This window comes from Rhinolophus hipposideros (genome assembly GCF_964194185.1).
Source record: "Rhinolophus hipposideros genome assembly, chromosome: 16".
Taxonomy (NCBI): Eukaryota; Metazoa; Chordata; class Mammalia; order Chiroptera; family Rhinolophidae; genus Rhinolophus; species Rhinolophus hipposideros.
In genome coordinates, this window is record NC_138062.1 from 57,614,195 (window position 1) to 57,636,633 (window position 22,439).

General features: G+C 54.0%; 1 protein-coding gene across 6 annotated transcripts in view; it reads left to right on the plus strand.

Annotated features, from left to right (window-relative positions):
* Positions 1 to 255: 255 nt before the first annotated feature.
* Positions 256 to 22,439, plus strand: part of PTPRS (protein tyrosine phosphatase receptor type S) — a 100,733-nt gene continuing 78,549 nt past the window's right edge. For all 6 annotated transcript variants that reach the window (XM_081075996.1, XM_081075999.1, XM_081075998.1 and 3 more), the window contains exon 1: positions 256 to 436. The gene's annotated coding sequence lies outside the window, so the exon portion shown is untranslated. The remainder of the gene's footprint in view (positions 437 to 22,439) is intronic.

Consider the following 22,439-nt stretch of genomic DNA (forward strand, 5'->3'; position numbering starts at 1 on the left):
CAGGCGCAGGGGTCCCTCGCGTTGACGCCTCCGCTCACGTGTCCCCCGAAGCCGGGTGCCCGGCGCCCCACGTGCGTCCTCGGCCATTTAAAAGCCCGCGTGCCACGTGACCGCGCCGCGCCGCCTCATTGGCCGGAGGGCGTGGCAGCCGCGCGGCTGCGTAGTGACGCGCGCGGTGTGGCCCCGCCGCGGCCCCGCCCCCCGACCGGTGGCGGCGGCGCTGGCGGAAGGGATGACGTCACCGGCTGGGGGGGCGCGCGAGCGGGCGAGAAGGGAGAGCGAGCCGCAGTGAGTGTCCTCGCGCCGCCCGCCCGGCAGCCCGGCCGGCGCGCGCACGCCGCGAGGCGCTGGCGCTCGGGCTCCGCTTGGATCCCATGCAACAGCCAGGATGTGAAGCGGGGCAGAGCCGGGGAAGCCCAGCCCAGCCAGCCTCCAGGTAAGGGGGGAACAAATATCCTGAATTACCCCCAAATTGCAGGCACTCCAGTGGGGTCTCGGAGGCTACGGAGTGGGCAGCGCGCCGGCTTTGTGCCGGGGAAGCCGCTCCTGCACGGCCATTGTGCTCGGAGGACGCTCCGCTGCAGCCGGCTGCACGCCCAGTCGCTGCGCCCGGCCAGCTGCGTCCGAACAATGCCCGGGAGGGCTGCACCGGGCGGGGGCCACTGGAAGGCTGAGCCGGCGGGATGGGGGGCTTCGCCGCGGCGGGGGAGGGGGCTGGGCTGGACTCGCCCGGAGCGCGGCGTTGGAAGCTGCCCAGCGCCGCCGGCTGCACCACCCCGGGCTGCGGGCGGGGCGAAGGCGCGCAGTGGGGACGCGCGTGTGTGCGGAGAGTGCTGGCGCGGGCCAGGGACCCCAGGAGGGTCCTGGAGGCAGGGGTCTCTGTGCTGGCGTGGGGGGCGCTCAGGTACCCTGGAGTCGAGACCAGCCCGGGACGGGTGGCCCCAGGTGGGAACGAGCGAGGACCCGCAGGTGCGCCCAAGGCGTTTGCTGTGCCCGCCACCTTTGCTCTCCAATCCCCTTCCCTGGAGACCCCCAACTGAAGATCGGCTCCGTTCAGCGCCCTCACGGCCTCGTCTCTCCCTTGAAAGGGGGTCGCTCCTCCTGTACCCTGGCTTTGCCCCACCCTTCTGCGGCCAGGCGTCCCCTACCAGCCCTCCAAGCGGGGCGAGGCTCAGCCCCCAGCCCCCGAGACTCGCGGTCGGACGAGCACGAGCCCGGCACCGGACCTCCCTTGGGTGCTGCTCTGGGGCCCCCATGGGGATCCCCGGAGAGGGGAAGCCGCCCCTTGAGCCACCAGCCCCGCGGGTTCTGCACACCCCGGGAGCCCCCCGGGGGGGCTTGGGGGGAGGGACGGTGACGTCATCCTGGGGCGGAGTCGTCGGAACCAGGTTGAAGGGGGCATGCGGGAGTGAGGGATTGCCCTGAGGGGAGCCCCCCAAGTTAGAGTGCCCGTGCCCTGGACGCAAGGGTTTTGGCTGCGGCCAAGTTTACTGCTCCTTATGGAAATCTTTCAAATTTAGGACCCCCCCTTAGCACCTTCCCCCACAAATCCAGGATACTTACCCCATAAGCCCCCATAAATCCGGGAACTCCCTTTCAGCCGCTTTCTATCCAAAATTTTCAAATCAGGGAGCCCCCCCAAACTGGAATTTTTTTCAGCCACACCCCCCCAAATTTGGAATCCACTCTTAAGTGACCCTTTCCTGATTTCCAGTCCTCTAGTAGCCCCGTAAATATGCAGCTTTTGAGAGTGCCCCTTCCTCTGTAATCTTTCCTTAGATGTAATCTAAAGACCTCATACCCTAAATTAACAAACCTCCTCAGCGCCTCCATCTGGGGGGCGCCTCCCCTCTCTCTCCTGGGCTCAGCTGGGATTCCCCTGTCCCCCATCTCAATCTGGGGAGTCCCCACTCCGAACATGGGGCCCTTCTGCCCCTGGCCAAACCCCTGAAAAATCAGCCTGGGCGACACGGCTGTTGAAGGAGGGTGTCTGAGGTGTCCAGTCTGGGCATTGGTACTCTAAGAAGCCAGGACAAAGCTGGGGGGTTCGGAGGGTCCCCAGGACAGGGGCCCGCCCAGTCTGAGCCCCCAGCGGCTTCCACCCAGATTGGTTGCTGAGGTTCTGGCCTTCTCTTGATGTCCCTCACTGCTGTTGTCCCTGGGGTGCAGAGGGCGAGGGCCCCTCTTTGTTTGGGGCACCCTGCTTTCCCCTCAGAACCGTCTGTCGCGTGCGAGGACAGGGAGCCAGCCTGCACTGCTACTCCTATGATACCAGCTGCTGCTGCTGAAGGTTTTATTAATGGCTGAGGAACCCGGTCGATTCCTCCATTTGCATAGCTCCCCTCCCCCTCCCAGGGTCCCTTTCCTTTGTGCCCCCCTCCCCCTGCCAATCTCGCCTGCCTTCTGTCCCTCAGCTCTCTTCTTCCTCTGCCAGCTGATACTTTGGCTACAGAAGGCAGGCAGCTGGGGCTGGGGGTGGCTGTTTTCCACCCCCAAATTCCGGAGCCCACCAAGTTGGGCCTGAGTCTGGCTGGACACCCCTGCCCCCCCTTCCCCACGATGCCCTCCCTTGGGCATCTCTTGTTGCCTGCGCTGCCTGCTGTCTGTCTGGGTCTCCATTCTTCCTTTCCAGAAATTTTCAGAAATCTTCTTGCCCTGTCCCCAGGCCTGGGGGGCATCTTCACCATGACAGTGCACTTCTTCGTGGGGCCCAGCCTCCCCAGCCCCCTGGGGGCTGCCATCCACCATACTCTGTTGCCCTGAGAGTTGGTATAATTGGGCTCAGGCAAACAAAACATCGAGGGAGACCTGGCTTGCCTGGTGAGCTCATGCGCTTTTCTATTCTTGCCACCTCAGCCAGTGACATTGGCCCCCCAAGGGGTGTCGAGCTGGTGCTGTCATGTCAGTGGCCATCCCTGAGAGGAGAGGTGAGGGGAGGTGATAGATAGCCTGGCCCACTCCCCACTCCCTGTGGGAGACGGGGGATGGGTCATTGTGGTGTGGCTCCAGGGTGTGGCGTTGGGGGTCGCTGCGGTGGCTGGGCTCTCTGGGGGAACCTTCCTCCCCGAGGGTCCCTGGCAGGCCCCTGAGCTGGGCATGTGGTGAGCTCAGCGAGAGGCACTGAAAGCCGGGTGCCTCACGGCACAGAAATCATCGCCTGTTGACCATGTGCTGGTCTTTCTCCCTCCTAGCCCTTCTTTTTTCCCTGCTTCCAAAGGAATTCCGGATAGTTTCCCATATCCGTGGACCCCACTTGGAGGAGACAGGAGGCATTTTCTCCCAATACCGGGACTCCCAGCTCTGGGCTGCCATGTCAGGAACAGGTGGAAGGGGTAAAGCTCCCTTGAAGTCAGGGAGTTAGTGGTGGCATCTGGGTAGACAATTCTGGAGTATTCACTGTCCACCCGTTTTCTTCCTCATTGGGTCACACAGAGCGTGGCACTCTGCCTGGCATTTTTCGGAGCTAGGGCCAGTCAAGGAAACAGAGCCACCGCCGATGGGCAAGTGGCTTTTCGGGGTGACTCAGTTTCCCGTCCTGCCTTGTGGGTCAGCACTGAACAGCATTTGACAGGTGTTGGAGTGCAGCACACACCTCCAACCGCTGCTTCCAGCATCTCCGCGACGGTAGACTTGTGGCTTCTTCGCTGATTATTCCAACGGCTGCATGGCCTGAACGATGGTGAGCGAGCAAGGTGGCCAGGGAGGGACAGGCAGGGAACATGTGACACGAGGCGCAGCGTGGCCTTTCCACCCAACTCCCTGCGTCCCGGTGTTCACCTGCTAACCGTGACTTTAGTGCCGACAGCCGTGTGTGGGGGGGAAGTGGGAGGGGCGTGGAGAGAGTTCGCGGTGGGGAGGAAAACCCTAAAAATAAAGATGGATATTTATAAACCCAGCAGGTTTGGGGAATAATTGACGAAGCTTAATGTTTTCAGTTGAGAGTGATTTCCCCCGACTGCATTAGGCTCCATTTGTGGAGTTACTCGGAGCCAGCTGAAGGTTCTTGAAAAGTGCGGTGGGCTTGGTGGGCGCCTTGCGGGCCGAGGCTCTTTCTGAGGATGGTCTTATGTTTCTGGAGGGAGGCAGTGGGCGTAGGCAGGGGCCAGGAGACACAGAGTCCCTGGCTTTCCTCCACGTCCAGGGCAGCCCCCTGGCATACCCTCCAGGGGTGGGCAGCCCGTTTTCCAAAATTTGCAAGGAAGAGGGTGCCCCTCTCCCACAAAGCTGGTGCAGACTGCCCTTGCTCTGTCCTTCCCCTCAACAAAAGATACCGGGGGTGGGGTATTTGGAGAGACCCCCAGCCGTCTGCTAGGCAGGGCAGCTCAGTCTCCAGTGGGGACCGGAGGACAAGATGAAGGCATACCCTCCGTGACCGCCGTGCCTGTGCAGGAGCCACGGGCCACGCCAACAAAAGCCCACCATGGGAGCGTGGACAAGGTCACATCACTGCCTGTATTGGGGAGAACGAGGGTTCGAGGGCTTTTCAAATGGTTTTTAAATTTTGTCTTTTCCCCCTTACCTTACCTTGGTCTGGAATCAGAAAGTTGCTGGCTTGCAGGGTGGCGAAGCAGGGGCAGAGGGGGGGCCAGATAGGAGTTGAGGTTCAAGTGCATGCTGCCCTGTCGCAAGGAGGAGGACAGCCCAGAGACAGGCAGATCTTAGCTCTGAGGTGCACAGGGAGTGGTGACACCTGAGTCTCCTAGTCTTATAGCCCAGTCACCCTTTCTGCTTTCTAGAAGCTCAAGGGTATTGAGTGTAATATGTGGGTTTTTCCCCCTCTTCTTTCTTTTTTTCTTGAAGGAAAGAAAAGACGCTCGAAAAAAGAAAAGAAAAAAACCCAATGTAGCGTTTCTGTCTTGTCTCTGCCTGATATTTCAGAAGCGTTGGGGTGGGGGGAGGGTGCGTGGGGAATATGAAAAAATCAATTGGCTTACACTTCTGCAAAGGCGAAAATTAACGAGCGGGTGGGAGTGACTCACGGACGCGGCCTCGACATTCCTTGCCTTTTTTTTGTGTGTGTGTCTCTTTTTTCCCCCTCCTGTTGGAGCTGCCAATCCCTATGCCTGCCCCGTGGCTCAGCCGGGATAGACCTGGGGGTCAGTGCTATTCCTGCCTGGCTGTAGAACCCTGTCTTTGGTTCCCTGGAATCGAGGCACCCCCCGCCCCCCAAGTTCTGCTGAGGCCAGAGGGATCCTGGACCTGAAAATCCACCGTTTTTTGTCTAGCATTCAGCGTCCCCATTGGTTCCCTTCTCATTCCCATGGATTCCACCTTGGTCAGGCGCTTGGAGCTTGGTTTTTGGGTTGTAGTGACCCCTCCCTGAAAATACCTGAACTGGGGCTGAATCTCAAATGTCGTTTTTTCCTTTGGAAGGGGTAGATTTGGTTCTGAACCCCCTGGGTTGCCCCTGTGGCTTTTGAGTTGTTTGTTTGTTTTTAAAAATCTTTGCTGTTAGCCTCTTGTAGGAAGGCGAGGGGTCTTCTGTCTTCCTCCTGAGGGAACTGAAGAGCCCAGTTTTTCTCTTGGTTCTCTACTTCCTCTCTCTCTCTGTGTGGCCTTGCCTCTTCCCCTCTGCGCCAGAGCCTTCTCGCTTGCGAAATGAGGTTATGCCTCTGGCTTGGGCATCAGAGCCTTGATTTCCACCACACACCCAGCTTGAGCTGTGCACCCTGGGCTGGTTAGTTGACCTCTCTGTGTTGCTTCATCTCTAAGAAAGATCAGGGCAATCACACGGTTTCTTGGGCAGCCAGGTCATGAGATGCTTTGTGTCTGACATCTGGTCCCCGCAAGGCATAGGGCAGCCCTGGTAGCCTGGGACCCCTGGATGGAGGCGGGCTGGGGGGCGAGGGGCTGGGGAGATGCTCTATTATCTCATTTTCATGTGGGTAATTGAGTGTTGGTGGAAATTCATGGATTCTGGGGAGGCAAGGTCTATCCGTCTGTGTGTGTATAATTCAATGCCGCTTATAATTAGCCCCATGATCAGCAAATGAGGGGATGTCGGGGGCATAATAATAGCTGCTCCAACTTATTTGCACTTGGTGCTCCGTGCCAGGCTCTGTGCTGAGGAAGCATACCAGGCACGTCCTTATTGCCTGTAACCTTCACACTCCCTGTTAGCACAGTTGCTGAGATCGGAGCCCCATTTCTAAGAGAGGGAAACTGAGGCACAGAGAGGGGTCTTCACTGGCCTGGGGTCCCACAGCCCTTAAGTGATGAAGTGAGGAATCTTACCCAGGGCCAACAGATGCCAGAACCTTAAGTCTTACCTTCTGCACTCAGGGGGCTCTGCCCAATTGTCAAAGAAGTCGTTTTGATGACATTTCACCTGCTGGGGGCACCTGAGAATCACTATTGAGACTGGGGCTCCCAGCTGCCTTCCTTAGAGGGTAAGATGCTGGACGGTGGGATGCTGGCATGGATGCTGGACGGTGGGTGCTGAACTGAGGCTGCCCAGGTTCAAATCCTGGCTTGGCCACTCACTGACTGTGTGACCTGAGGCAAGTTGCTCAACTTCTCTGTGCTTCCATTTTCACATCTGTAGAATGGAGAGTAACAGTATTCACCTCGCAGAGTTGTTGTGAGGATTAAACGAGTTAATACATATAAAGAGATGCTTTGTTACTTAGCGGGACCTGCCTGGTTTGCGGGTGGGCAGCAGCCACCTTGCCCCTCCATGGGGTCCAACATGGGAGAGATGTCAGGATGACTCAGCCACTGCAAACTGGGGCGTTCCCTGTCACTGGCTGCCTAATCAAGGCCGCCCCACTTCCACGGCAGGACCAGGCCAGGCGCCTGGCATGATCTGAACCACGGGAGGCCAGGCGAGCCTGGTGGGGAGGGCAGGTGGCTGCCGCGGGAGGCCCTGAGCACTCCTGGGACCTCAGGAGATGGCCCCTGATTGCCAGGGTCCCTGGTGGCTCCAAGTGAATGCCCAGGGGGAGGTCTCAGCTTAGTCTGTGACCCTACCATGGGGCGCTCAGAAGAGGGTCAGTTTACCAGCTTGAAGTACAAGCATCCATTCATTCATTTGCCAACTCATTAATTCAGTCAGTCAGTATTTGTTGAATACCAGCTGCTAGAGAACTTGAGAGCCAGACTCTAGGTTCAAATTCCAGCTCTGCTGCTCACTGGCTGTGGGGCCTCAGGCTAGTTACCCCGTGCCTCAGTTTCCTTACCTGTAAAATGGGTACTTTGGTCTTGCTTCACTCATGGTAGGGGTATAGTGAGGGGCATATGAACAAATATATGCCTGGCAGACAGAAACCGCTAGTAAGTTCTTTTTCTTTTTAAAAATTGCAAATAAAAATTAAATTCTTGGGATACAGCAGTGAACAAGGCAAGCTGGGTCTCTCGGACCCTGAGGTGTACTGGGGGAGACTGTGAGTACCTAAATGAGCAAAAACGTGTGACCTACAACAGTTCTGCTGAGGCTGAAAATAAGACAGATGAACAGGTGTCACCCAGTACGTCACCTGGCCATTATTTAGTCTGGGGGGGGGACACGGAAGACCTTCTGAGATGACCTTTGAGCTGAGCCCTGAAGAGAGACAGATGAACAGGTGTTGGGGACAGCAAGTATAAAGCCAGGAGGGGGGGCACCCTTGGCTGGAGGTGAGGAAAGCAGAAGTGAGAGGCAGGAGGAGTTCAAATTGCATTTTAAACACATGGGGCCAGTTTGCTGAAAGCTCCCCAGATCCGGGGTGCAAATATTGCCAATGGACACCTGGGAGCTCAGGGAACACCTCTTGCCAGGCCAAGGCCCAGAGAAGGAGAGAAACTTGCCCAAGGCCACACAGCCATGCCTGCCTGCCCACTGGGCCAGGCCTCGAACTAGAAGGTGGGCTGGGTCCCCTCACATCAGTCTGGAGGGAGAAACCGAGGCAGGAAGCCGTGGCAGGAACGTCATTCTCAAACATAAGTACCCATTAGGGCCAGGCAGGTAAAGCCCATGCGTGGCGTGGGCTGGGTGGGCTCCCCAACCAACTGGGCAGCCCCGAATGGCTCCACAGCCAGAACTGCAGGGTAAAACCAGAAAGCTAGATTTTATGAGAAATTGCCCTATTTTACATCCTTGGATCTTGAAACACATCCATATGCCGCTGTGTGACCTCGAACTACCTCACTTGTCATCATCACCAAGTTTCAGTTTCCTGGGCTATAAAATGGGTTGAAGATTGGAGGCCACCTTGATGAGGCACTGGTGCATAAACGCATGGTGGGGGGCAGGGGAGTGTTGCCGAGAACAGGGCCTGGCCCAACGTCCGCGCTCGATAAACGTTGGCTCTGATTATATTAATATTGGTCATAATGATAAACTTGACTTAAATTAAATGCTGTGCAGGAGGAAGCCGGCTAGTCCCGCGGGGTAGGGCTGTGAATTATCTTCTGGCTGCAGGACCCGGTCCTCGCGCTCTCGTCTTTTCCGGAACATACCTATTTGCTCTCCAGGCTGGGGCTTGGGGGTCACCAGTGTCACTTGTAGAGTTTATTGCAGTGGTTTGCAACTTGGGGCGATTTTGCTCCCTGGGGGACACATGGCAAAGTCTGAGGACATCTGTGGGTGTCACAACTGGGGGTCCTCCTGGCATTGAGTGGGTGGGGGCCAGGGATGCTGCTGAACATCCCACAGTGCCCAGGACGGCCCCCCACAGAAAACACTCGGCTCCAGTGTCAGCAGTGCGGAAGGGGAGACGCGGATTCCTGCTCAGGACCTGCGGAACGGAGAGAAATCAGGCTGTTGGCTTGTCCGCGGACACCCACCGCCCCCGCTCCACAGCATCCTGCTGGACCTGAACGCTGAGATTACCAGTGTACCCGCTGTACACTTGTCCCGGCCCCACTGCCCACCTGATTATCAGAAGCGGGTAATTGCCCTGGGCTTGTGGATTCTACAAAGTGGAACGGCTAGGCTTTCCAGCGATGGTGCTGGATCTGGGACGTGGAGGGACTGCCTTGTCCAAGTTTGTTTTTTTCCCCCTTTCGTCCCACCTGGACCTGGGAGCCTGGACTTTGTCCCCACTGGGGAAGGTCTCTTGGAGGCTTGAGCACTCTAATTTTGAATCCTTTACATGGGTTTTTCCCTGGCTGTATGAGACAACCCATTATTCTCTCCTCTCAAGCCTCAGTTTTCTCATCCATGAAATGGGGACGAAGCTTCCCTGCTGCATCGCTGGGGATTAAATGGTGTCATGTCGATATGGTGCAGGGTGCCCAGGGTGCACTGTGTCCTCCGCCCCCCATCTTCACAACAACTGGGAGGAACAAGGATGGAGCCCCAAATCTATAATTGTCCAACAACTGCAACAGGGGAGCTCACCCTAGCAGGCATTGAGTCCCTCTGTCATGGAGCCCGTGCCACATACCTGGCCCTGGGCTCCAGCTTTGTTCGCATTTTCACTTTTCATCCTTAGAACAGTCCTGAGAGGTAGGAACTGTTCCCTCCCCATCTTGCAGATAGGGAAACTGAGGCACAGAGTGGGGATGAGAAACTGGAATGACTGGAGTCTTTTGTCAGGGCTGTCTGCCCCCCAGCCCCAGGTGAACAGAGGTGTCACCTGTGCGTGGAAGCTCAGAAGGGTCTGCGCTTGGTTTAATGCCCTGGTATTTTCTTAAAATCCTTAATAATTTTTGTACAGGGTTTCATTTGCACTGCGTCCCACAATTATGTAGCAATTAGGGAGCCATCGCAAGAGATTGAGGGGTGGGGAGGGCTGTTGGTCAGCACTGGGTTCCAGATATGTTTTTGCATCTCACAAGTTGTGTGACTTGAGGGAAGTTGCTTTGTTCCTCTGGACGGCACACCCAAACTCCCCTCTGACCAGCCAAGCCCCTTACCCTCTCTCCCTGCCTCTCTACCTTTCGCTCATTCTGTAGCCACCACCATCCCACACTAATTGTTCCAGTTAGGCAGGTCATGGCCAGGAAAGCTCCACCTCAGCAGTTCAAACACCCCTGCTCAGCTCACACTGCTCTGGGCAGGGAGGTTAGGAAACCTGGTCCCGAGTGGAGGTGCTGTGTGACTGCCTACTCACTCGCCCTGTCTGAGCCTCTACATGTCTCACATGTCTGGTACAGAAGCAGTGATGAGTGGCTGTTGAGAGGCAGGGGTTTTGAGAGTGGGTGTCAGGGAACCCTGAAACAGTCCATGAGATTTCCTGTGTCCTGGAGAAGCCCAAAGGAGCCAGGGACTCCAAAAGGTTCATAGTAGCCAGGCCAGGTCATTTTAAGACTCAGCTATACCTAATATTTATTTGATAGTCTGTGTGTCCAGCCAGATGGCTAGAGAAGTTTCCAAGGAGGCTCCCAGGAATGGGTCAGGATATCTTTTGGGGATTGCATTTAACAGTTGAAGAACTCCCGTTCGAGTCTTGGCTTGGCCTCATGGGCAGTGTGACCCTGGGCCAGTGGATCTACCTGCCGGGTGTCAGTCTGCTCAGTCTGTAAAATGGGTGTGAGACTTTCTATTGGGCAGTTGGAAGGATCCGTACCGAGTGTGCCTGGAAAGTGCTGGCATAAATATCATATAGTACAATATGATGCTTCCTGCTCTCTGGGAGCAAATCAGGGGACCTGTGTACAGGGTTTTGGGGGACAGGGTTTGGGGGTAATGAGGAGTGGTTGGGCCCAAGTCTGCCTTCCCTCAAGGATGTGGAGTTATGCCTGGAGCCTCCTGCTGCAGAGCCAAGAGCAGGCTGGCAGGAGGCAGTGGCAAGCCCTGGTCAGACAAAACCACAGGCCAGGCTGAGGCTGGCAGCAGGCCTGCCCTAGGACCACCTGAGCCACAGTGACTGGAGGAAACTGAGTCACACTAGTGTGGCCAGAGACCTTGGCGATTAGGGGGGTTCTGACCACCTAGGTCTCTGCTGCAGAGGTCACCCTGCAGGCTGCACTGAAGCCTCTGGACTCCCTGTCCAGTGCTCTGCCTGTCACCACCCACATTTCAGTCCCTCACTATGATGTGTTCCTTTTGCCCTGGCTGCCTGGTCCTCCTAATGACTGGATAGTTCCCGGGAAGCCCAGTCTCTTTTAAAACTTAAAAGAAAAAACTTTGTCTTACTCTCGTGAATGGCAACCTGGTATGTCCTTGACATAAAAGTAGGCAGGACCTTAAAACTAAATGTGACTGGAGCAGAAGGAAAAAAAGACATTCAATCATTTGGCTGCTGCTGCAGGCTTAGAGCAGAGGCCAAGGGCTACTGAGGCATTAAAGCCGCATTAGCGCCCACCGGAGACTTCCAACCTTCAGAAGCCTGGGAAACACTGAGGGCAGGACTGGCCCCCTTGCTGGTTGAGTCGTTGTTACCAAATGCGGCTAGAACTGTTTGGGGGTCTCCTCGCCTTGGTGGCTGCGTCCCCTCCCACCTTCCGACTGGACTTTCTTGTTTGCATCTGAGTATTGCTTCTCAACAGCCTGGGGAGAAGGTTATTTCTCCCTGAATTCAATTAATGAGCCTATTAAAAACTATTTATTTTCCCTGACAGTTGTTTACTGAGGAGAAGGAGATGAATTGGTCAGGCGTCCTCACCAGGCAGGCAGGCAGGAGGGAGGATGGGGGATGCCTGGTACCTTAGGCGCTGGCGCTTGGGGAGTGCTGACTATGGGTGAGGTCCTGCCTTTGGTGGGGGGGGGGGTGGTGGCGAAAAACACAGAGCCTGAACTTGGGCTGGGGCCAGTGTCTGACCTTGGAGTCTTTGGGGAGGCAGAGCCCAGGAAGACTGAAAACCATCTTGGTGCGGTGGCAGTGGGCTGGCCCCAGTGACTTCCATCTTCACTTTCCAGGCCAAAATATCTCAGATGCATTGGTTTGGAACCTAACACCTGACCCCATGGGCCATATGTTTGTGGCAGGGTCTCCCAATGTCAGTTCTCTTCATAGCAGTTGAATCCTATGACTTATTTGGGCACATGGCAATCTGGTGAAAGAAAACATTTTTCAGTGTATTTTGCAGCTGTCTGTGCTATATGATTGAATTTTGACCAGTGAGATAAATGAGCAGGATTTCCTGGAAATGTTTTCAAGGGGAGGTGGTGCATGCGCCCTTCTACCCTCCCAGCTGGAATATGGAGGTGATGGTAGGCGCTCAGGCAGCCATTTTGGAACATGAGACGGGTATCATGGGTAAGAGTGGGAGAATCAAAGAGACGGAAGAGCCTGGGCCTCCGTGATTGTGGGGTATGCACAATAACCCTGAAAGGCCAACCTGGGAGCTTCCTTGATGTGAAGAGAGAGATTATGCCTCTTGTGAGATTTTTGGCACCCACAGCCCAACTTGAGCTAACAGTGGCAGTGTGAGCCTTAGAACACAATGCTTTTCTTGTCTCCTTCTGGTCTCTGTTCATTTTTAAGTGAGGCTTCCATTGACCTCCCTGTTAAGATTTGCAGAATTATTATTTGCAAAATTCACCTCTCGATCCCACTCCCCATTTCCCCCTTTCCTGCTCTGCTTTTACTCGAAGCACTTGTCACCATCTCTATATGGTATGCAGCCGCCTCCTGCTCTGGCTGGGACTCCCCTCCCCCCCAGGCGAGGCGTTTTTTTGCCTGTCTTCTCCGCTGTGTCCTCAGCAGCGCTTGCGCACAGTAGGGGCTCAATGCATATGTTTAGCATAAACAGCTCCCTTCACAGGGGAAGAAGTGAGGCTCCCAGACACCTGAGGTCTTCCAGCTGGCTGGTGGCAGCGCCCGCCCATACTTGCACCAAGCAGGTGGCTCCCAAATTCTCCCTTTTCACCCCACCCCCTACCCAGTTGGCCAGTTCAGGCGGGCAGAGCCCGCCCAGCGGCTGCTCCTGATCTTTCTCTCGCCCCCGTGTTCTCACCTCAGCCTCCAGAAATAGCCCCTTTAAAATAGCCACGTCCCTGTCAGCCAGCGTTCAGGGGCCTTTGCCTGCCCACGGATGTGACGCTGTGCTGACGGGCCAGTCCCCTTATTGCTGTGGGATTTTAAAAAATATAATTGGTGTTAGGTGGTCTCCTCCCCCACCCCTTTTCACCCCCTTTTTGCCTGAAGAAGCCCAGCCACCCACAGGGCTGCTTTCCCATCCCTGATACTTGTCATTTAGGTTCTGGCTGTATGTGTCCCTGTGGACACTCCATCAAGGCACAGATGCCGAGGGGTGTCTGGTTTGCAGAGCCGAGGTCTTCTTCTGTAGGCTCATGCCAGCTCAGGTGGGACCGTGTGGCCCATAGTCCCAAGTCTGGTCGGGAAGTCCTGGGTTTGAGTCCCAGTGCTGCCTATTGCTGGCTGTGTGACCTTGGGCAAATGTTAGATCTTCTCTGAGCCTCAGTTTACCTGTCTGTGAAATGGGAACATCTCAGGTCTTAGGCAAATAGCTGAAGTGCTCTGAGCCTCCATACACAGCTAAAGATCTATAGAAGTGAACAAGTATAGGTGTTTTCCTGTCGTTTTATTCTTGTCATTTTTTGAGACCATGTAGAGTCATGGTTAAGAACCGGACTCGAGGGCCAGATGACCTTGGTTCACATCCCAGCTCTGTTCCTTATTTGCTGTGATTTCACCTCTTCTGGCTTCAGTGTCCCCATCTGTAAAATGGGGATAATGATGACCCCACCCTTCCAGAGTCCTTGGGAGGTTCAGATGAATTACTAAGGGTGAACTCCTTAGACCAGGCCGGGCTCAGCATGGGGGCGCGATGGTGGTCGTATTTGCTAACTTTATCAGGTGCTTTCTGAGGGCCGGCACTTCCTGGGAGCAGGATCAGGGAGATGGACACCTCTCCAGTCGCTCTGTTTGTTTGGCTTGGAGGTCCTGACTCAGCCTCGGGGGTTCTCCCTCCCACCAGGGCAGGGATTAAACTGACCGGAGGGACCTGCTGGCCCTGGCCACAGGCTCTGTGCAGGTGGCCCCGCTTCCTGTGTTTCCTCAGCAGGTGTTAGGCCGCCTGATGGCTCAGACCGGTGCTGGAGGCTCAGGAAAGGGGGCAGGGGGGCAGAGTCCAGGGGTGGCTCAGAAATGGGGACAGGAAGGGCCCTGCCAGAGGAGGCGTGGAGGCTTCCGCCGCTGCAGCTGCAGCTACCACTTCCGCCTCCCCCGCTTCTGTGCCTTTCCTCATCTGGGAAGTTTCTCGGATGCCTACTGTGTGCTGGGCTCCCTGCTGGGACCCGGCTGGGGAGGAAGTGCATGCCTTTGTGGGACTCATGTTCCAATCATGGAGAGACAAGAAGCAAAATAAAATTCGTGTCACATTAGACAGTGATAAGAAAACGAAGGAGAAAAAGGGATTTGGGAGTGGAAGGATGAGGGTTGTCATTTTAAATGGGGTGGTAGGGATGGCTTCACTGAGGAGGTGACAGTTTGAGCAAAGCCCTGATAGAGGTGGAGAGGGAAAGCAAGTAGGGGAAGAATGTTCTGGGCAGAGGGAACAGCCCATGCAAAGGTCCTGGGGCATGACCCTGCCTGGCGTGTTGGAGGATCAGTGAGAAGGCCCATGTGGCTGGAGCAGAGTGAGCGAATGGGATGAGGTGAGGGCAGGGAGGGGATGGGGCAGGTTGTGCAGGGCCTTGTGGGCCACAGGGAGGACTTGGGCTTTTACCCCAAGGGTGGAGGGAGCCCTGGGGGGCTGTGGACAAAGGAGGGATGGGACCTAACTCAGGTTCTCCAGGCGCCCTCTGGTGGCTGCTGCAGGGAGGACAGACGGGGTGGCGAGGACAGGAGCCCTTGGACTAGGGCAGAAGGGACTGCACAGGTCCAGGTGAGTGAGACAGAGGAGTGGGCAGATTTGAGATAGAGTTTAAAGGCAGCGTTTTCATGCACTTTTTGCGGATTTAATCTTCATAGTAGCTCTGTGAGGGAGGGACTCATACCTATTTGACCGTTGAGAACACAGGCCCAGAGAGGTCGAGTCATCTGCCCAGCGTCACACAGCTAGATAGTGCATGGTGGCAGGGTGGCCAGCCGGGATGACCCGCTGCCGGATCTGGCCGGGGTGCCGCTTGCTCCCCAAGCACTTAATGGCCATCACTGCTTCCTAATTTATAGGTTAACCACGTGCATTTAAAGGCTGTGTGTTTGAGTCCTTTAGTTGAGATGTTGGCCGGGGTCTCTACCCTGTCCTGGGTTAGGAAAATACATCGTAAGTGCTACCAGCCACACAGACCAGTGGAAAGCTGGTGATTCTGTTAGACCTCAATTCAAAGTCTGCCCTTACCTCTTGCTTCACTGTGTGACATTGTGGCTACTGCTCAGCCTCTCTGAGTTCTCATTTCCTGTGACATTTGTTTGTTCATCCCAGTAATACGTTTTCAATGCCTTCTGTGCAGCAGGCAGTTTTAGACAGAGTGATTATTCTTGCTTTGATCCCAGTAACCTCCAAAGTGTCAGTTGACAAAGCACAGTGCTCAGGCCACGTGAGGGTGGGCAGGAGCCCCAGGCAGTGTTGGTACCTTCTATGGATCCCTCCAAGATGAGGTTGGCAGCTCAGAGAGAAATCCCAAGGCAGCCCTGGACATTCCTGGGACGTGGCAGAAACTGGTATAAAACCCCAAATTGGCAAGTTTGGGTCAAAAAGCAGTTCAGAGGAGCTGGGCTCAGGACACAGAGGAATTTTAGGAAAACCTGAACTCTATGTTTTACTTACACTTTCCACTTATGTAGTACCAAGTCCGGGAGAGAAATGTGATCAAGATCTATGTCCAAAGGAGTTAAATGAGCTCTATCAGCAGCTATCCAATGATCATTCTCTGCAATAAGGAAGTCGTATCCAGTTTAATTGGCAGCATTTTATTCCCCCTCTCTTATTGGCATGTAAAACACCAATGCATCTTAAACTCAGTGAAATATGGAAATTGCCAGACCTGAAACTGGGATGGGGGATGGGAAGAGAGGATGGGAGGGGAGGTCGGGGAAGGCTTCCTGGAGGAGGTGGCAGCTGATCTAAGACGTGACGGTTGAGTAGGAGTTAACTGGGTATTGGGGAGGGAAGGGTATTCCAGGCAGAAAGAACAGCATTGGCAGACTTCCCGTACAAAGTCACCTTGAGCCTTCAAGGTGAAGTAATTGTTTAACCTTGAGTCTTGCACTGGGCCAGCACACAGTAGATGTAAATGGGTGCTACCCCCAGTCCCCGACTGGATGATATTACCCATGTGCCTTCCTGTGACTGTGTTTTGAAAGACCTGAGACCTAGAGATTTGGGTCTGTCTGAAATCCTTCAACAAGATGACTGTTGAGCAGGGATAAGCTTCAAGGTTTCACACCCTCAGCTCCCTCCCTGCTTGCTACTAATGAGGCTTCAGCCTCAGACGTACAGTGAGACTGCAGCCTAAAAGGAGGGGAAACCCAAATCAAACTAACCAGTAACAAAATAGATGAATTGATTAGCTCTTGTAACTGAGAAGGCTGATGTTAGAATATACCAGCTTCAGGCATGGCTCGATCCAGGGATTCAAACAAGGACCCTTTCTTTACCCGGTGAAGAAAAGCATACCCAGATTGCTAAACCACTTGCCTGAGGCCACAGAGCTGGGAGGAGGTTAAGCCAAAATACAGACTTTGGTTGCTCTGAATCTGAAGTTTGTGGCTTGGGAAAGTTGTCCCAGGCCAGGGGGTGACGACTCCATTTTACAGATGGGGAAACTGAGGTTCATAGACAGTAAGTTATTTGCTTAAGGTTACATGGTAAGCAAGGAGCAGAGCCTGGAACTGAACTCACATCAAACCTATGGTCTGGGACCTCTTACCATATGGTTCACTGTACACACAGGTTGAATGGTGGGTTGGTGCAACTGAAGGAAAACGGGTTTGCCAGGGGCCACATTGACCTTGGGCCAGGCTCTGCCCTCCCCACCCAAGAAGCGCCTCCTCACACCACCCACCAAGGATGGTTGTGACCTTCCCTTTACTCTTGATGAACACATCATGGGTGACAGGTGGGGAGGTCCCCGCTGACCCTGGCTCCATGCCAGCCATGGGCCCTGGCCAGGCCTGCCCATCTCTGTCACAGGAGGAAATGAGACTGGCAGCCAATTGTTCTCCTCCAAGCCAGCTGCCTCGCTCCCCAACGCTCAGTTTTCTCCTAGTTTGCATTGATTGCTCAAGCCCTCCCCCTTTCTCCCCAGCGAGCACCAGCCTGCGGAACAGCTCTTGCCGTCTCCACCGGGGCACAGCCCCACCTCAGCTCACTTTGTCCTTGGGCATCTCCATGGCATTCATGGGGCACGTTCTGTGTACCAGGCATGGAGTTTGGCTGCTGGCAGGCTATGGCACCACATTCCCCTCTGCCACGTCCACTACCCTTGAGCAAGTATCCTGACCTCTTTGAGACTCAGTTTCCTTGTCTGTAAAATTGAGCAAATTAGGTGAGATATTATGTGTAAAGCACTTTGAACAGTGCCTAGCACATAATGCATGGTCCTAAAATATTAAGCAATTATTGTTACTATTGCTATTATTTTAGCACTAGCAAATGTGGCTGTGTTGTTCTCCTCACCCCTTTCCCACACGTCCTACGCCCACTGTTCTGTGCCATGCTCCTTCTCTAACAGAAGGGGTGTATGTAGAGCCATCACCTCCTTTTTCTGGGCTGTGTACTATTCCTCGCCCCCTCCTGAAGGACGGGCCCGTTCATCTCATGACATGAGCCACAGTGCTTGTCACACACAGGCTTCAAGCACGAGCGTGAGGTTCTTTGTGGAAGGCGCGCACATTTTGGCATTCATTGGATCTCATCTGGTCACCAGCAAAGTGTCTGCGATCTCCACTCTAGCCACCAATGAGCCAGTGCAGGCCTCCCCTGTAACAGCTTTGTGGTACAGGAGTGTTTTTCTTCTTTCTCTGGCTGCTCTTGGCCGCTCCCACTGCGCCAGTTACGGGAGCCGGTGCTCCCCCCACACCCCGGACCCTCACTAAGGGATCGTTCAGCTCTAAAATTTTCTTTCAGATCCTGAGAAAGCTTCCGAGTGTTGAGAAAACAATCCTAGTGCCTTTTCTGGGCCCGAGACCCTGCTGGGGGTCCAGAGATCCACCAGTGGACATTTATTGCGCACCTACTGTGTGCCGGGCCCTGATCTAGGTGCTGGGAACAGAGTGGTGCAGAAGATGGAGGGAGAAGCCTGGTCCTCGTGGAGCATAGCGGGGAGAAGGACCATATACAAATGAGTAGATTTAGTATTTATGAAGGGCCTAGGAGATGACATACCTTTAATAAAAATGAAGCCAGGAGAGGGGTAGGTGATAAAGGGGCTATTTTAGCTACAGAATTAAGGCAGGCCTCCTTGAGGAGGTGACATTTCAGTAAAGACCAGCAGGAGGTAAGGGAATGAACTCTGGGGTTCTGTAGGAAAGCTCTTCCTCCAGAACAGCCCATGCAAAGGCCCTGAGGCTCGACCACATCTGGGTCATTGGAGGAACAGCAAGGAGGCCTGTGTGGCTGGAGCAGTGACGAGGGGGGGAGAGGGAGGAGGTGAGGGCAGGGAGAACTTGGGCTTTTGCCTGAGTGAGGTGGGAGCCCTGGAGGCGGTGGGTAGAGGAGGGAGGGAAAGGCCTTGACTTAGGTGCTCACAGGTGTCCTCTTGTCACTGCAGGGAGCACGGACCATGGGGGTGAGGGCAGGAGCTGGGGGACCAGGGTAGGGGTAACTGCACTAGTCCAGGTTGGAGATCATGGGGGCTGGACCAGATGGAGGCAGAGGAGGCAGGAAAGTGGGTGGATTCTGGAGAGATTTTTCCACAAGAGCCAGTGGGATTGCCCAAGCTGTTGGGTGAGGGTGGGATTGAAAAACATCAAAGATGACTCCTAGATCTCTGGCCTGAGCATCTGCAAGGACAGGAGGGGCAGACCTGGTGACCCCTGTTACAGGACAGCCACCAAGGTTCCCAGAAGACAAAGGGGCTGGTTCTCCCTGCAGGCGTTGGCGTGGGTCTCCTGGAGGTGATGGCTCCTCAGGTAGCCTGTGGGTATGGTCTGGGCTGCAAACAAGCCAGTGGCCTGTGCAAGGCACGTTCTTTTTTCTTCTTCTTTTTAAAGATTTTATTGGGAAAGGGAAACAGGACTTTATTGGGGAACAGTGTGTACTTCCAGGACTTTTTTCCAAGTCAAGTTGTTGTCCGTTCAGTCGTAGTTGTGGAGGGCTCAGCTCCAGGACCAGTTGCCGTTGCTAGTTGCAGGGGGCACAGCCCACCATCCCTTGCGGGAGTCCAGGAATTGAACTGGCAACCTGTGGTCGAGAGGATGTTCTCCAACCATGCGCTCCAACCAACTGAGCCATCCGGGAGCTCAGCGGCAGCTCAGCTCAAGGTGCCGTGTTCAATTTTAGTTGCAGGGGGCGCTGCCCACCATCCCTTGTGGGACTCTAGGACTTGAACTGGCAACCTTGTGGTTGAGAGCCCACTGGACCATGTGGGAATCGAACCGGCAGCCTTCGGAGTTAGGAGCATGGAGTTCCGGCCTCCAAGGCACGTTCTTTCTCAGCCTTGTGTACAGAACCCTCAGAACAGTGCACCTTTGGGGCTGGATGGGACTGGGGTTGGGGCTTTGCCAGCTCCAAGCTCTAGTAGAACTCTTGGGGCAGAACTTGAGAGATGCATGGAAGCCTCCAGTTCGGGATGTGTAGGGGTCCTGGTTTGCAGACCAGGAGGCTGAAGCCCAGAGAGGTTAAGGCACTTGCCTCAGGCCACGTAGCACGTGGCAGAGGTTTGCCTCCATTCGTGGGCCTGCATTCCCTCCCCTCCTGCTCCTCTTTTCTTCTTTTCTGTGTGTTTTCCACCACCAGGGCTGCCAGCTTCAGTTCTTAGTGGTTTCCAGGCTCCCCTTGGCTCCAGCTTGGCACTCACCTCCTACCTCCATACGCTCTGGGCCTAGGGGCTGGTGCCACGCGGGCTCGAGGGACTTGATAAGCGCCATCAGCCTTACATCCAGGGTTCCCTCTGCCCCTGCTCACCCCCCCTCCCCTGATCCCAGTAATGATGGAAGAAGAACAGGAGGGAGTGAGCAAAATTATATACACACGAACATATAAAAATTAGTTTAGGATCTGGGCCAAGAACCACTTGCGCTTGGCCGGGCATTGTGGGTAATTCATCGCCGATTACCATAAAAGCCAGAGCCTGGCTGACAGGCGGCTGCAGGGCTTTTGTTTAAGATTCTGATGAATATATAATCTCCCTCTTGGTCTGGAGCTCAAGGTTTCCCCCACCCCTGTGGCCATGGGACCTCCACCTACCCTGCCCATTCCCCCCACTGCTGAGCATGGCCCCACAGATTCCTGCTCAAGGGACCACCACTTCTGGTCTGCTCAGGAGCCAGGCTGGCCCCATGTCATTGGTGACACCACCTTAGAGAATCTTGGTTTGGCATTTCATGCCCACCGCCAGCGCAGAGGTCCCAGGCCTTATAGTGCAGCCCCAGCCCACGCCTAGCTCCCTTAGTACTTCGTTGAGTAGTCAATACACATTTATTGAGCTCTAGCTGTTTGCTTGACGATCCCACACTGGCGCTGGCAACATTGCAGCAATTGAGATGGATGGGCTCCCTGCCCTTTGCCGTTTCAGAGTCTGGGGGTTGATGGATGAGTGGATGGACATTTATCCGTATTTAAAGATTGAATCCCAGGAGATGCAGATTAAAACAACGAGATACCAATTTTTTGCCCATCCGCTTGGTAAAATTGTCTGGAGCTTGGTAATAACCAGAGTGGCAACGTCAGGGGTCCAAGCCTTCTGCTGCCACTGGCGGGAGAATAAATACGCATCGCCACTTTGCAACGTCTTTTATTTTTAATTTATGTTTTCTGCCAAATAATGCATACACGTGAGACATAGTTGAGGACGTGCAGAAGAATGCACAAAGGAGGGTCTCTGCTGTCCCCCAGATCCTCAGGTCCCTTCCCTTCTCCTCCCCCAGAAACAACCACCAGCTTCCTTCTAGGAAGGGGTCAGGAGATTTTTTTCTGTAAAGGGCCAGATGGTAAATCTTCTCAGCTTTGCAGGCTGAACAGTCCTATTCCTACAACTTAACTCTTCCATTGTGCAGGAAGGAAGCCAGAGACAGTATGAGAACAAATCGGTGTGACTGTGTCAATAAAGCTTTATTTATACACACAGTCAGTGTGCTGGATTGGCTCCTGGGTTGTAGCTTCCGGGCCCCTGTTCTTGCGGCAGTGCTGTGCAGTTGAACTTTTGTGCAATGATAGAAATGTTCTCTACCTGTGCTTTCAAATAAAGTAGCCACAGGCCGCATGCCCTCTGGAGCAGCTGAAATGTGGCTCATGCACTGAGGACTTGAATTTTAAATTGTATTCCATTTTATTTCATTTAAATGTAAACAGCTACATGCTTATGGCTACTGTTTTGGACACTGCAGTTATGTAGATCTCTTCCGTGAACATTCAGTAGGTGGGCAGATTTATACTCTTTTGTTTAACCAAATGGTAGCATCTTTTACATGCTGTCTTGTACTTTGGTGTGTTTTTTTTCCCACTTAAAAATATAGTATCTTAAAAGTAATTTCATAATTGTACATCTGGCTTTTCCATTCCTTTTCACAGCTGTGATACTAATCTCAAAATACTAAGGGATACTAATCTTTTGTGGTGTTATTTTATTCCTTGTGCTATTATATATTTAACTGATCCCCTATTGATGGGCACTTAGGTTGTTTCAGGTCTTTTGCTGTCAGGACTTTCTACATGTGTCATTTCAGGGGAATGTTTCTATCAGATAAATTCCCAGAGGTGGTGTTAGCAGGCCCAAAGAGAATGTGAAAACATCCCTCCACCTCTCAGCATTGAGAGAAAGAGAGAGAGAGACAGACAGACAGACAAATGCTTCCCCATGGAAGGTGTGGATGCAGAGATTCTCCATAGCTTTGGGTGAGACTGAGACTGAGAAAAAAAGAAGCCAAACTAAGAGTCGATCAACAGGGTATTGTAATAAACGGGCTCAGCCTTTTAATGAAAGATTGTAAGGCAGATGAAAAGAGGCCAGGGATGTTTCCTGAGTAGATACAGTGTCATGTGGAAAAAATGCAAATTGGGAAATGACACAAACAGGATGATACAATGTTCACTTAAGACTCACTCTGTGTTCTAGTGTTACCTTTGGTCTATAACTGTGGGGAAGGTCTGCAGAGATTGACACAAAGCAACACAGAGGTTGCTTCTGTGGGCAGAAAAGAGGGAGTCTCCCATTCTGTAATGTTCATGTCTACTGTGTGCCAGTTGCTCTCTGTTCCTGGCATGAGGAGGCATGAGGAATTTAAAAGAACAGATTTTCCTGGCCTCTTGCAGCTCGTACTTTAGTTGGGGAGATGGAGAATAAACACAGAAAAGAAAAAAAAAAACCACATCAAATGTCAGAGGGTGGTACTTTGCTCTAGGGGAAAAAAAATCAGAGTAGGGGAATGGGGAGTGTCAGAGTGGGAGGCAGAATTTTAAATAGGGGGGTGGGGGTCCTGGAAGACTTCATTGAAAAGGTGACATTG